Here is a 14434-nt window from a genome sequence, read left to right as displayed (position 1 = left end):
TCGACAATTTCCAGGGCACTTATGTGCGACCACCAGACGCCGATGACCTTAGCCACATAATTCAGCAGCCAGAGGAATCGGCCAGACAATTCTGGACACGGTTCCTAACCAAGAAAAATCAAATCGTCGATTGTCCGGACGCAGAGGCCCTAGCAGCCTTCAAGCATAACATCCGTGACGAGTGTCTTGCACGGCACCTAGGACAGGAAAAGCCGAAATCTATGGCAGCCCTCACGACACTTATGACCCTCTTTTGCGCAGGAGAAGACAGCTGGCTAGCTCACAGCAATAACATGACCAAGAGCCCTGGTAATTCGGATACCAAGGACAGCAGTGGCAGGTCGCGTCGCAACAAGCAAAAGCACCGCATTAACGGCGACAATGCTGAGGATACGGCAGTTAATGCCGGATTCAGAGGCTCTAAACCCGGTCAGCGGAAAAAGGCATTCAAAAGAAATACTCCGGGCCCGTCCAGTTTGGAGCGAATACTCGACCGCTCATGCCAGATACATGGCACCCCCGAAAAACTAGCCAATCACACCAACACGGATTGTTGGGTGTTCAAGCAGGCGGGCAAGTTAAATGCCGAAAGCAGAGACAAGGGGCTGCATAGCGATGACGAGGAGGAGCCCCGGCCGCCGAACAACAGTGGACATAAAGGTTTTCCCCCACAAGTGCGGACGGTGAACATGATATACGCAACCCACGTCCCCAAGAGGGAGCGGAAGCGTGCGCTAAGGGACGTATACGCGATGGAGCCAGTCGCCCCAAAGTTCAACCCATGGTCTTCCTGCCTGATCACTTTTGATCGAAGGGACCACCCCACTAGCACCCGTCATGGCAGATTCGCCGCATTGGTTCTAGACCCAATTATTGACGGATTTCACCTCACTAGAGTCCTTATGGACGGCGGCAGCAGCCTGAACCTGCTTTACTAGGATACAGTGCAGAAAATGGGCATCGATCCCTCGAGGATTAAACCCACTCAAACGACCTTTAAAGGCGTCATACCAGGTGTAGAGGCCAACTGTACAGGCTTAGTTACACTTGAAGTGGTCTTCGGATCTCCGGATAATTTCCGAAGCGAGGAGTTAATCTTTGACATAGTCCCGTTCCGCAGTGGCTATCATGCACTGCTCGGGCGAACCGCATTTGCCAAGTTCAATGCGGTACCGCACTACGCATACCTCAAGCTCAAGATACTAGGCCCTCGAGGAGTCATCACGGTCAATGGAAACACCGAATGCTCTCTCCGAACGGAGGAGCATACGGCGGCTATCACAGCGGAAGTACAAAGCAGCCTCTCAAGGCAATTCTCCAGTCCGGCCATTAAACGTCTGGACACCGTCAAGCGCGCCCAGAGTAACCTACAACAAGACCGCCGGGCACGTTCCGAGCAAGCGTAGCAATGCGGCCCCAACCCCAGCCCTCGCGAACTTGCGAAACCAGTGTTGCGCATACATAACTACGCTCTGGAAATACCATGGGCAAAAGGGGAGGGGCACAATCACGGCACGCCCGAAACGCGGCTTAAACCGCACTAGGGGCTGCCGATTTCTTAATTTTCTCTTATTTTCAGCACTCCATTCTTCGGAAGGCTTGTCCGGTAGTACAATTGCCACACAAACGATACAACCAGGGAAGCAGAAAACTACGCCACACTATGGAACTCTAAGGTGGTCTCTATAACGAGCAGTATACCTGTTTCACATAACATTCCGCAGCTTGCCCCTGGAAAGGACATGTTAAATAGTCCCATCTTTTGCTTATTGCAGTATTTGTATCATTCTGCTTTGATCGCAGCTTTTTTAATAAACAATGCATAGCTTCCGTCTATTATTGCATTACTCTTTTTTTACGAATATATGTTCATTAATGACATGTTGCACCCGTACACTTTGGTACGGCCAATACGCCAGGGGCTTAAGTACCCCACAATATGGTGTGAGAAGTCTGAACACTTTCACAAGTGCGGCACCCCGAACTTATAGCATTATATGCATCAGCTCCGAATCATGTCTTGGGTCAATAGTTGGGTTTGCCCGGCTCCTATGTTTTGGTACCTTACGTTCCGTTATATAGGCTAAGGTAGCACTAGGAGAACTGCTGCGATTGTGCCCCAGTTGAGTTGGGCTAAGCACCTCAGTAGAGAAAGCTAAAACTGACCATCATGATGAGGCGAGAGTTGGTCGCTGTTCGAGAGGTTTTCGGGTCCCTAAAGACTTATGCCGCTTAGAGTGAGGAGTCGGCTTTGTCCGGCCTAGGCGTGGATAGCGCCCCGAACTCGGTCTTCCGAACACTAGGGGCTTCGCCGAAATTTAAAATTATAGAATTCTATTGCTAAGTGAGAGTGTTCAAGCATTATAGTCCGATTGCCTTGTTCGTTGTGTTGAGCGCCTCCCTCGAAGGACCCAAGAATGGGAAAAAGAGCGCTCATGTTTATCCCGAACACCCCAGCACTCGTGCCATGGGGGCAGAAGCCGACGACTCGCCATCTCTCAAATTTGATAAACGGCCGCACAGAAGGTAATATTTTAAATTCAAAAACCATTGCTTAGTGCACATGAACAAGTTTTCAGTGCACAGGACAAAACGAGCGAGTTTACTGAAAAATTACATCCATGGAACATTCATCCGCCACAAGGCAGGCACCCTTCAAAACGCCCTCATAATACATCTCGGGCTTGCGATGCTCCTTGCCCGGCGGTGGCCCGTCCTTCACAAGCTTCTCAGCATCTAGCTTGCCACAGTGCACCTTCGCATGGGCAAGCGCCCTACGGGCACCCTCGATGCATACGGAGCGCTTGATGACTTCGAGCCTTGGACAGGCCTCCACCAGCCGCCTCACCAGCCCGAAGTAGCTCCCAGGCATGGCCTCTCCAGGCCACAGCCAGACTATGAGGCCCTTCATGGCCTGTTCGGCCACCTTATGGAGCTCGACCAGCTGTTTCAGGTGGTCGCTTAAGGGCACCGGGTGTTCGGCCTTAGCATACTGAGACCAGAACACCTTCTCCGTCGAGCTTCCCAACTCGGCTCGGTAGAAGGCGGCGGCATCCGACATGCTACGGGGCAAATCTGTGAATGCTCCTGGAGAGCTCCGGATTCGGGTAAGTAACAGGTAGTTCACTTTTACGTGCTTGCTTTGCATAAAGAATGCCTTACCCGCCGCTATCTTTTTTATTGCCTCAACCTCCTGGAGGGCCTTCTGGGCTTTGGCCTTGGCAGACTTGGCATCTTCAATGGCCGCCGCGAGCTCAGACTCTCGCGTCTTCGAGTCAAGCTCCAAACTCTCATGTTTTTTCATGAGAGCCTGGAGCTCTTGCCGCACCTCGCCAACCTGCGTCTCATGCTTCTCCCGCTCGGTGCGCTCCGTGGCCGCCTTCGTCTCGGCCTCGGACAGCGCTTGCTTAAGGGTCGCCACCTCAGTTGTGGCCCCTACAATAGCCGCGTTAATCCTGTCACTTTTTGCAATTGCACCTTTCACATATTTCAATAAGGTATTTCTTACCTTCCGTCTCCTCGAGTTGCCTCTTGGCATGGCCGAGCTCATTCTCGGACCGCTCGAGGTTCTGCTTTCGCGTGCCCACCTCCACAGTCAGTGCGGCGGATGCTAGCAGCGAAGCGTGCATACGCATATTGACTTACTTTTGTTAGACTCCTACGAACGTTATTAGATCCTCTATTCGGCTTTTCTTTCCGAATGCCGAACAGAGCATCAGGGGCTACTGTCTATGCGATAATATTTTTACATATTCTTGACTTACCTCGAAGCCTATTAGAAGGCTGGCACAGGCTTCAGTCAGCCCACTCTTGGCGGACTGAACCTTCTGGATCAGCGCACTCATAATAGTGCGGTGCTCCTCGTCGATGGAGGCGCCGTTAAGCACCTCCAGCAAATTGTCCGGTGCCTCTGGTTGGACGGAGGTCACCGGCTCGGTAGGCTTGCTCCTCTTGGAAGGAGGCTGCCTACCGGAGTCCGGAACCGTTGAAGGTTCCGGCACGGTGTCCGGCTCAAAGCTGGACTTGGAGCCCTTGGGGGTTCTATCCCCTTCACGCATGGAGTCCGGGAGGTCGCCTTGCGGCGCCTCCAGGACCACCTCCTCCTGGCTTGGAACTTGTTGGGACGCCGCCTTGGCGTCGTCCGTAGGATGGGGGGAGGTAGCCGTCGGAAGCGAATTCACATCCGATGAATCCAGGGAACCGCTCGACGACACGTCAAGCCGGTCTTTGGGTGGACTGCATAAACATGTTCGACGTAAGGAAAAGCTGTGCAATGGGGGAATACTATGAATCACTCTGGTATCCGGATACTTACGATCTCGCCAGGGGCTTGGCCCTGTGCGGCCACTCCTCTTCGCCGTCGTCGGCGTTGGTGGAGTAGTCCGGAGGAGGGGTCTTCCCCTTCTTGGACCCTTCGGCCTTCCCGGTTGGGGCGGCCTTCCTTTTCTTCCCTCCCCCCGCTGGAGGGGGAGAGGTCTCTTCTTCCTCCTCCTCGTATTCATGGGAGGAGTGTGCCTTGGAGTCGTCGGATGGTGAATCCGACACCTCCTAGCGTCGGGCACTCTTTCGATTCCCCGCGGCTTCTTCTTGGCCTTCTTCTCCGGCACCACATAGGGTGCCGGAACCAGCAGCTTCGCCAAGCGAGCGTCCGCTGGGCCTTCGGGCAAAGGAGTCGGACAGTTGATCGATCCGGACGTCTCCTACCAATCCTATCAAAGGTAAGGGAGCTTAGATCCCGCATGGAGTCAAACTATGAAAAACTAATACCCTATAAAAGGTAAAAACAGCTTATCGCACGAGCGTGACGCTACGCGCTGAATCCGCGATCCTCGATAGCAGATGCGGGGGCCTCTGCACCCTTGAAAAGCACCTTCCAGGCATCTTCGTACATCGTGTCAAAGAGCCTGCTCAGAGTTCGGTGCCGCACCGGGTCGAACTCCCACAGGTTGAAAGCCCGTTGTTGACACGGGAGGATCCGGCGGATGAGCATAACCTGGACTATGTTGACAAGCTTGAGCTTCTTGTCCACCAGGGTTTGGACGCATGTTTGGAGTCCGGTCAGCTCTCCTTTTTACCCCAAGATAGGCCCGTCTCTTTCCAGGAGGCGAGCCGCGTAGGGGGTCCGGATCGGAACTCGGGACTGCGGCCCATTCAGGGTTGCGCGGCTCGTTGATGTAAAACCACCCCGATTGCCACCCCTTTAGGGACTCCACGAAGGAGCCCTCGAGCCATAGGTCGTTGGGCATCTTGCCCACCATGGCGCCTCCGCACTCCGCCTGGGTGCCGCGCACCACCTTCGGCTTGACACTGAAAGTCTTGAGCCATAGCCGAAATGAGGGCGGATGCAGAAGAAGGCCTCGCACACGACGATAAACGCCAAGATGTGGAGGACAAAGTTTGGGGCCAGATCGTGGAAATCCAGGCCATAGTAGAACATGAGCGCCCGGACAAATGGGTGGAGAGGGAAACCCAGTCCGCGGAGGAAATGGGGGAGGAACACCACCCTCTCATGGGGCCTAGGGGTGGGGATGAGCTGCCCCTCTTCGGGAAGCCAGTGCGCAAAGTCGTTAGACAAGTATCCGACCTTCCTCAGTCTTTTGATGTGTCCCTCCGTAACGGAGGAGACCATCCACTTGCCTCCCGCTCCGGACATGGCTGGAGAAGGTTGAGGTGGGGTGTGCGGACTTGGGCGCTGGAGCTCGAGTGCGCGGAAATGGATAGGCAAAGGAGGAAGAAGGCGTGGATGAAAAGGTGGATCCTTATCCCCTTATATGGGCGGACGCGACTATGCGTCCCCACCAGCCTGGTAAAACTCGCTTATCTCCCAAGCGCCGTAATCAATGGCGCAGTTGGGTTACCCACACCCGTATTGATGAAAATCCCGGAATAAGGGGACACAATCTCTGCTTTGACAAGACGTGCCAAGGAAACCGCCTCGCTAAATGCGCTAAGGTGGAACAGTAAACGATTCGAATAAAGACTTGGCTGTGGTGTGATGTCATGCTACGGAATACATCAGCAGATTAGATTTGTGTAAATATTATTCTCTCTATAGCAATATGTGGAAACTTATTTTGCAGAGCCGGACACTACCTTTGTGTTCAAAATCTTCTATGAAGTACTTGGAGGAGGAACCCGCCTTGCAATGCCGAAGACAATCTGCGCGTCGGACTCGTCGTCATTGAAGCCTGGTTCAGGGGCTACTGAGGGAGTCCTGGATCAGGGGGTGTCCGGATAGCCGGACTATACCTTCGGCCGGACTCCTGGACTATGAAGATACAAGATTGAAGACTTTGTCCCGTGTCCGGAGGGGACTTTCCTTGGCGTGGAAGGCAAGCTTGGCGATACGGATATGTAGATCTCCTACCATTGTAACCGACTCTGTGTAACCCTAGCCCTCTCCAGTGTCTATATAAACCGGAGGGTTTTAGTCCATAGGACGAACAACAATCATACCATAGGCTATCTTCTAGCGTTTAGCCTCTCTGATCTCGTGGTAGATCTACTCTTGTACTACCCATATCATCAATATTAATCAAGCAGGACGTAGGGTTTTACCTCCATCAAGAGGGCCCGAACCTGGGTAAAACATTGTGTCCCCTGCCTCCTGTTACCATCCACCTAGACGCACAGTTCGGGACCCCCTACCCGAGATCCGCTGGTTTTGACACCGACAGTCGTCGACGGGGTGATAACGCATGAGCTCGCGTACCATGAGCAGCGTAGCCTGCGCGTCCGCAGGCCTGTGGAAAGCGTGGGAGGTGCGTCCGTCCCGTCGCATAGAGGGATGCAGCGACAAGGCTTGTTGCTCGTTCCCCGCCGGGCCGATGGCGGCGTTGGCAGCGGGTGATGGAGAGCGACGGGGAGGCCCACCGAAGAGCGTCGTCTGAGCAACGCGAGCGTTGAGGGCGGCTCGGCGGTCAGCACGGGCTCGACGAGCGTCAGCCATGGAAGTGGTGGAGCAGTGGTACATCGATCGGCAGAAGAGAGGTTTAAGCGCTGATACGTCTCCGTCATATCTATAATTTTTTATTGTTCCATGCCAATATTCTACAACTTTCATATACTTTTGGAAACTTTTTATACTATTTTTGGGACTAACATATTGATCGGCAGGGGGGCGCCCCCAGGGGGTCAGGGGCGCCCTGGGCCCTCGTGGCCACCTGTAGGATCTAGAAGTAGATGTGTCTAGAGGGGGGGTGATTAGACACTTAGTGCTAAAGTTGCAATTTTTAAGCTTTTTCGGTTTAAGTGGAGTTTAGGCACAATTTCAACACACACAATACATATCAAGCAAGCATGCAAAGAGTATATGAGCAGCGGAATGTAAAGCATGCAACTTGCAAGAATGTAAAGGGAAGGGTTTGGAGAGATCAAACGCAATTGGAGACACGGATGTTTTTCCCGTGGTTCGGATAGGTGGTGCTATCCTACATCCACGTTGATGGAGACTTCAACCCACAAAGGGTAACGGTTGCGCGAGTCCACACAGGGCTCCACCCAAGGGTAACGGTTGCGCGAGTCCACACAGGGCTCCACCCACGAAGGGTCCACGAAGAAGCAACCACCCACAAAGGGTCCATGAAGAAGCAACCTTGTCTATCCCACCATGGCCATCGCCCACGAAGGACTTGCCTCACTAGCGGTAGATCTTCACGAAGTAGGCGATCTCCTTGCCCTTACAAACTCCTTGGTTCAACTCCACAATCTTGTCGGAGGCTCCCAAGTGACACCTAGCCAATCTAGGAGACACCACTCTCCAAGAAGTAACAAATGGTGTGTAGGTAATGAACTCCTTGCTCTTGTGCTTCAAATGATAGTCTCCCCAACACTCAACTCTCTCTCATAGGATTTGGATTTGGTGGAAAGAAGATTTGAGTGGAAAGCAACTTGGGAAGGCTAGAGATCAAGATTCATATGGTAGGAATGGCATGTCTTGGTCTCAACACATGAGTAGGTGGTTCTCTCTCAGAACATATGAGTTGGAATGGTGTGTGTGTTCTGATGGCTCTCTCACTTAATGAGAAAGAGGTGGAGGGGTATATATAGCCTCCACACAAAATCCAACCGTTACACAGTTTTCCAATCTCGGTGGGACCGAATCAATAAACTCGGTCGGACCGAAAATGTAAACCTAGTGACCGTTAGTGATTTCGGTGGGATCGACTGGATCAACTCGGTGGGACCGATGTGCTAGGGTTAGGGTAAATCCAAAACTCGGTTTGACCGATTACTCAAACTCAGTGGGACCGATTTGGGTAATAAGTGAAACTAAGATTTGGTCAAGCAAACTCGGTGGGACCGATTGCATATCTCGGTGGGACCGAGAATATTGCAATGGGTAACAGAGAGTTTGCAAGCCCATCTCGGTGAGAGCGAGATCCCATTGGTGAGACCGAACTGATTAGGGTTTGGCAGTGGCTTATGACAAGTGAAACTCGGTGGCGCCGGGTAGGAAGAATCGATAGGACCGAGTTTGGCTTAGGGTTTAGGTCATATGTGGACATGGGAAAGTAGTTGAGGATTTTTGGAGCATATCATTAAGCACATGAAGCAAGAGGCTCATTAAGCAACACCTCATCCCTCCTTGATAGTATTGGCTTTTCCTATGGACTCAATGTGATCTTGGATCACTAAAATGTAAAATGAAGAGTCTTGAGCTTGAAGCTTTAGCCAATCCTTTGTCCTTAGCATCTTGAAGGAGTTCCCACAACCTTTAGTCCATGCCACTCCATTGTTGAACTTATCTGAAACATGCTAGATAGAAGTGTTAGTCCAACAAGAGATATGTTGTCATCAATTATCAAAAACACCTAGGGAGCACTTGTGCTTTCAATCTCCCCCTTTTTGGTAATTGATGGCAACATACATCAAAGCTTTAGATAAAGATATAAAGAACAGCAGGTAAAGCTTTGGAAGAACATGTAACAAGCATAGGCTCCCCCTACATGTATGCACTCATGTAAATATGAAATATAGAGGCATGTGAGAGCATAACCATGACAGAGTAGGCAATGTGTTACATGTATCTTGGCCATATGCATTAGAGCAAAAGATTATCAAGGAAAATACCTTCATGCTCATGAGTCCTTCTTGCAAACAGTGTGTACATAAGCAAGAACTCCTCATACTCATGATTTTGATGCATATACTTACCTTGTGGTCTTGAGTTGGCTTAGGATGGAATGAACCTGCACAAACAAGGTTAGATAACACAGGTACGTCCACTAGCCAGAGCAAACAAAAGAAACCACAAGAATACCAAGATTGGGATGACATGTAGAGAGAGAGTACAAGGTACCAAATAGAATTCAACATGTCCCCAAGAATAAAGATATGCAATGAATTTGACTGATTTCTTTCCCTTAGGTGTCTTGCTCCCCCTGAATCTTACATGGGATATTGGGAGAAGATAGGAAACAGAAAATCAGAGCTGTAGGATATGAATAGAACTAAATTCAATTGAGTTCATATGAACATGTCTTTCCCCCAAAAAGACATGTGGCATCTCTCCTCTTGAACATCAAGCATCTAGGATCCTTGAGTATTTTCTCTCCCTGGAAATCTCTCTCTCCCCCTTAACAACATCTGGGATCCTTGAGACTTTCTCTCCCCCTTGAGGTCTCTCTCTCCCCCTTAATACTTTCTCTCTTGTAGGTTTGGTCCTTGAGACTGTTTCTCTCCCTTGATGTGATCTCTCTCTCCTACAAGCTTTGATGTGATCTCTCTCTCCCCCTTTGACATCAATTTCCAAGAAGGTTTTTCCTGGAATCCGTCGAATAGGTTTGGTCCTTGAGATTCAGCACAAAGCAGAGGATAAAATTTTGATGCTTGTGGAGGACAAGATTCATTGAGTGGAGTTGGATCAGAAGAAATGTAGAACAAGTGGCAAACTGTTTTTCTGATTGCAAAGTCGGTGGCACCGAGTGGCATTTTTCGGTGGTACCGAAAAGATTCGGTTGGACCGAAAATTGCAAGTCGGTGAAACCGAGTTTACACAGAGAAAAACACTTGTCACCTCAGCTCACTAGACAAGTAAGATCTCACAAAGATTTGCAATGAATTAGTTGAAAGATTTGCAAGGAATTTGATGCAGAAATATGCAGAACAAAAATCAAAAAGAAAAAAGAGTGAAAGTTTCTAGATGAAGTTTTTTTTTGTTTGAAAGAGAAGGAAACAAATATGCAAGGGACAAATGCAATAACTCAGAAAAGAACACAAGAGAACTTCATCTAGAATTGGGCGGTGACATGGTCACCTATGTTAGAGTATATTGACTTAGGAGTCAAGTGAGAACACTTGATCATAGGTCATACTCATCGTTTAAGCTCAAAATGGGGTTACCATTTTTCGTTCAAGCATCTTGATGTATTCACATCTTGTTGAGTTGCTTTGACTCACGTCTTGGAGTAAAGCTTCTCTAAGATGGAATAACATACCTTGGGTGGTGATGTGGTTCTTGCTCATGTAGTTGAACTTGTGTGGGTGCTCAAGGTCGATGTAGTTCATCAAGAGTTGGGAGCACCACTTGGAGTTTGAGTTCATCTACCTACATGGGTTAGTTCTTGCAAGGAAGAGCACTTGTGTATCCAAAAATGACAATCATGAAGCTTAACATAGAATTTGTCAAAGGATATGTTTGAGTGGTTTTGTGCTTCCTTGTCTTTAACCACTATTGTGTAGAGTCTTGGTGATGTAGAGATTGCTCAAGATATGAGTGAGTCGCAATCTCATGGAATTGGATTCAACCAAGCACCTACATGGGTTAGGCAACATGCAAGGTGCAAATATATCCAAGACATAAGATAGTTATCATAAGAGATATATCATGGATTAGTTATAAGCTCATGTCTTGCATGTATCCAATGGAGTTTCTACTCCAAGTTCGAGGCATCAATGATGTTCAATTCTCCTCTCAACCTGCAAAACACTTTTTCATCAAGTGGTTTAGTGAATATATCCGCTAATTGCTTGTCGGTGCGAACATGCTTAAGATTGATGTCACCCTTAGCAACATGATCTCGAATGAAATGATGACGAACTTCAATATGCTTAGTTTGAGAATGTTGTACAGGATTATGACCAATTTAGATAGCACTTTCATTGTCACAAAGCAGTGGAACATGTTTCACATAAATCCCGTAATCTTTAAGAGTTTGGGTCATCCAAAGTAATTGAGCACAACATGAACCAGCGGCAATGTATTCCGCTTCGGCGGTGGATAAGGATACCGAGTTTTGTTTCTTGGAAGACCAAGACACAAGAGATCTACCAAGAAATTGACAAGTACCCGAAGTGGACTTTCTATCAACCTTGTCTCCGGCATAATCCGAGTCGGAATAGCCAACAAGATCAAAAGAAGACCTCTTAGGATACCAAATGCCAAAATTTGGTGTATGGATTAAATATCTCACTATCCTTTTCACAGCCTTAAGATGACAATCTTTACGAGCAGCTTGATATCGTGCACACATGCACACACTTAGCATAATATCGGGACGTGAAGCACATAGGTATAACAATGAACCAATCATAGAGCGATAAACCTTTTGATCAACCGGTTCACCATCTTTGGTTAAATCATTATGTCCACTAGTAGGCATGGGTGTAGACATACCTTTGCATTCTTGCATATTGAACTTCTTGAATAAGTCCTTGGTGTACTTTGTTTGAGAGACAAATGTACCTTCCTTAGTTTGCTTGATTTGCAACCCGAGAAAAAATTTGAGTTCGCTCATCATAGACATCTCAAACTTCTCTGACATTAGCTTTCCAAACTTTTCACTAAAGAGAGGGTTAGTTGAACCAAATATGATATCATCAACATAAATTTGGCATACAAATAGTTCTCCATTAACCCTTTTAGTAAAAAGAGTAGAATCAATTTTACCAATTTCAAAACCACTTGTAGTAAGGAACTTGGTCAAGCATTTATACCATGCTTTAGGAGCTTGTTTAAGACCATAGAGAGCTTTGTGAAGTTTGTAAACATGATTTGGTTTCTTAGGATTGATAAAGCCGAGAGGTTGTTTGACATAAACTTCCTCCTCTATTTCACCATTTAGAAAAGCACTCTTAATGTCCATTTGGTACAAGGTGATATTATGGTGATTAGCATATGCAAGTAAGATGCGAATGGACTCAAGTCTAGCAACGGGAGCATATGTCTCACCATAGTCCATACCTTCGACTTGTGTGTAACCTTGGGCGACGAGATGTGCTTTGTTGCGAACCACTTGTCCATCTTCATCTTGCTTGTTGCGAAACACCCATTTGGTACCAATGATGTTGTGGTTGTTGTCGGGCTTCTCGACCAATGTCCAAACTTGATTTCTCTCAAAATTATGTAGCTCTTCATGCATAGCGTTTATCCAATCCGGATCTTCCAATGCTTCTTCAACCTTCATAGGTTCAATGCTAGAGATAAATGAGTAGTTTTCACAAAAGTTAGCTAAACGAGTTTTTGAGCGAGTGATTCTCCCAGTTTGTATATCATTGAGGATTTGCTCGACGGGATGATCTTTGGCAATTCTTGCTCGAACTCGTGAGAGCTTTTGCTTGGGTCTTTGTTGAACATATTCTTCATCTTGTTCTTCTTCTTGGCCTTCTTCATTGTTGACATCGTTGTTCTCTTGTCGTGGTGGAGAAGGAGGTTGTTGATGTTCATCTTGGCGTACTTCCTCATTTTCTTCATCTTGGTGTGTCCCACTTGTGGATGCTTCCGTGTCGATTCTTGGTTCACTTTGTCGTGAAGTAGAAGCTTCCACTTGGATGGATAAAGTACTCTCCTTCACCTCCGTTGGACGAACTTTGCCAATGGACAAGTCCTGAATTGCTTCTGAAGGGTCTTTGTCTCCTACATCAATTGGCAACTGCTCTACTTGCGAGCCATTAGATTCATCAAACTTCACATCTACCGTCTCTTCAACCTTTCGGGTGAAATTGTTGTATACACGGTAAGTGCGAGAGTTTGAGCCATAACCGAGTAGAAAACCTTCATGAGATTTAGGAGCAAACTTTGAACGACGATGCTTATCAAGAATGTAGCACTTTGAGCCGAATACTCAAAAGTATCCAACTTGAGGCTTGTTACCGGTGAGGAGCTCGTATGCCGTCTTGCCGAGTAGCTTGTGAAGATATAAGCGATTTGTTGCGTGACAAGCTGTCTCAACCGCTTCTGCCCAAAAGTGCTTTGGCGTCTTGTATTCATCAAGCATCGTTCTTGCCATTTCGATGAGCGTCCGGTTCTTCCTCTCAACAACTCCATTTTATTGAGGTGTGTACGTAGCCGAGAACTCGTGTGAAATCCCTTCTTCGTTAAGAAAGGTGTCCACATTTGCGTTCTTGAACTCCGTTCCGTTGTCACTCCGAACCTTCTTGATCTTCACATCAAACTGATTTTGGGCCTTCCTAGCAAAGTTTCTGAAGATCTTCTGGACCTGCGATTTGTCATTAAGAAAGAACACCCACGTAAATCTTGAAAAATCATCAACTATAACTAGACCAAAAGAATTTCCACCGAGACTCTTGTAGGCGTTGGGACCAAAAAGATCCATGTGAAGTAGCTCTAATGGCCTCCTCGTGGTCATGATGTTCTTCACGGGATGTCTTCCTCCAACCTGTTTACCTGCTTGACAAGCACTGCAAAGTCTATCCTTATCAAATATGACATCATGAACTCCAAGGATATGATTTCCTTTAATAAGCTTGTCAAGGTTTCTCATGCCAACGTGACCTAGTCGTCTATGCCACAACCAACCTTTTGAGGATTTAGCAACAAAGCAAGTTTTAGGTTGTGCCTTTTTAGAGAAATCGACAATGTAAAGATCTCCTCTACGCATACCCGTATAGACCATTTTATGATTGTCTCGACGAAATACTTGGCAATCTACCTCAGTAAATAGGACATTCAAACCGAAATCAGCAAGTCTAGATACTGAAAGTAAGTTGTAGCCAAGAGATTCAACGATCATGACATTTTGAATGGAACTATCATGTGAGATGGCCACCTTACCAAGGCCAACCACTTTACCCTTTGAATTATCACCAAAGGTGACATATTTTCGAGGGCCGTTGTTTTCAGCGAGCTCACGAAACATCGCTTCATCTCCGGTCATATGATCAGTACATCCACTATCAAGAACCCATTCCTTTCCTCCTGATTCATATCCCCGAAGATTTGCCATAAGACCAAAATGTCTCATTTCATCATCAAGATCGAAGTCACTATCATCATCATCATAATATTAATGTTCATCATGATCTTGTGACTCATCATTTCCTAGAGAGGGTAATTCATTAGATAAATGATCAAAGTGGTTACTTTTATGAATTCTTATAGCTTTGAGTATGATATCATTAATGATTCCAACATCTCCTTTAGCATGCTTAAGATTGGCAAGTTCAAAAAGACATTTACCAAAACTAGGATCTC

Source organism: Triticum urartu, chromosome 1A (assembly GCF_056163025.1).
Source record: "Triticum urartu cultivar PI428250 chromosome 1A, HENAU_Tu73, whole genome shotgun sequence".
In the NCBI taxonomy this organism is placed as follows: Eukaryota; Viridiplantae; Streptophyta; class Magnoliopsida; order Poales; family Poaceae; genus Triticum; species Triticum urartu.
This window is presented reverse-complemented; position numbering follows the sequence as displayed.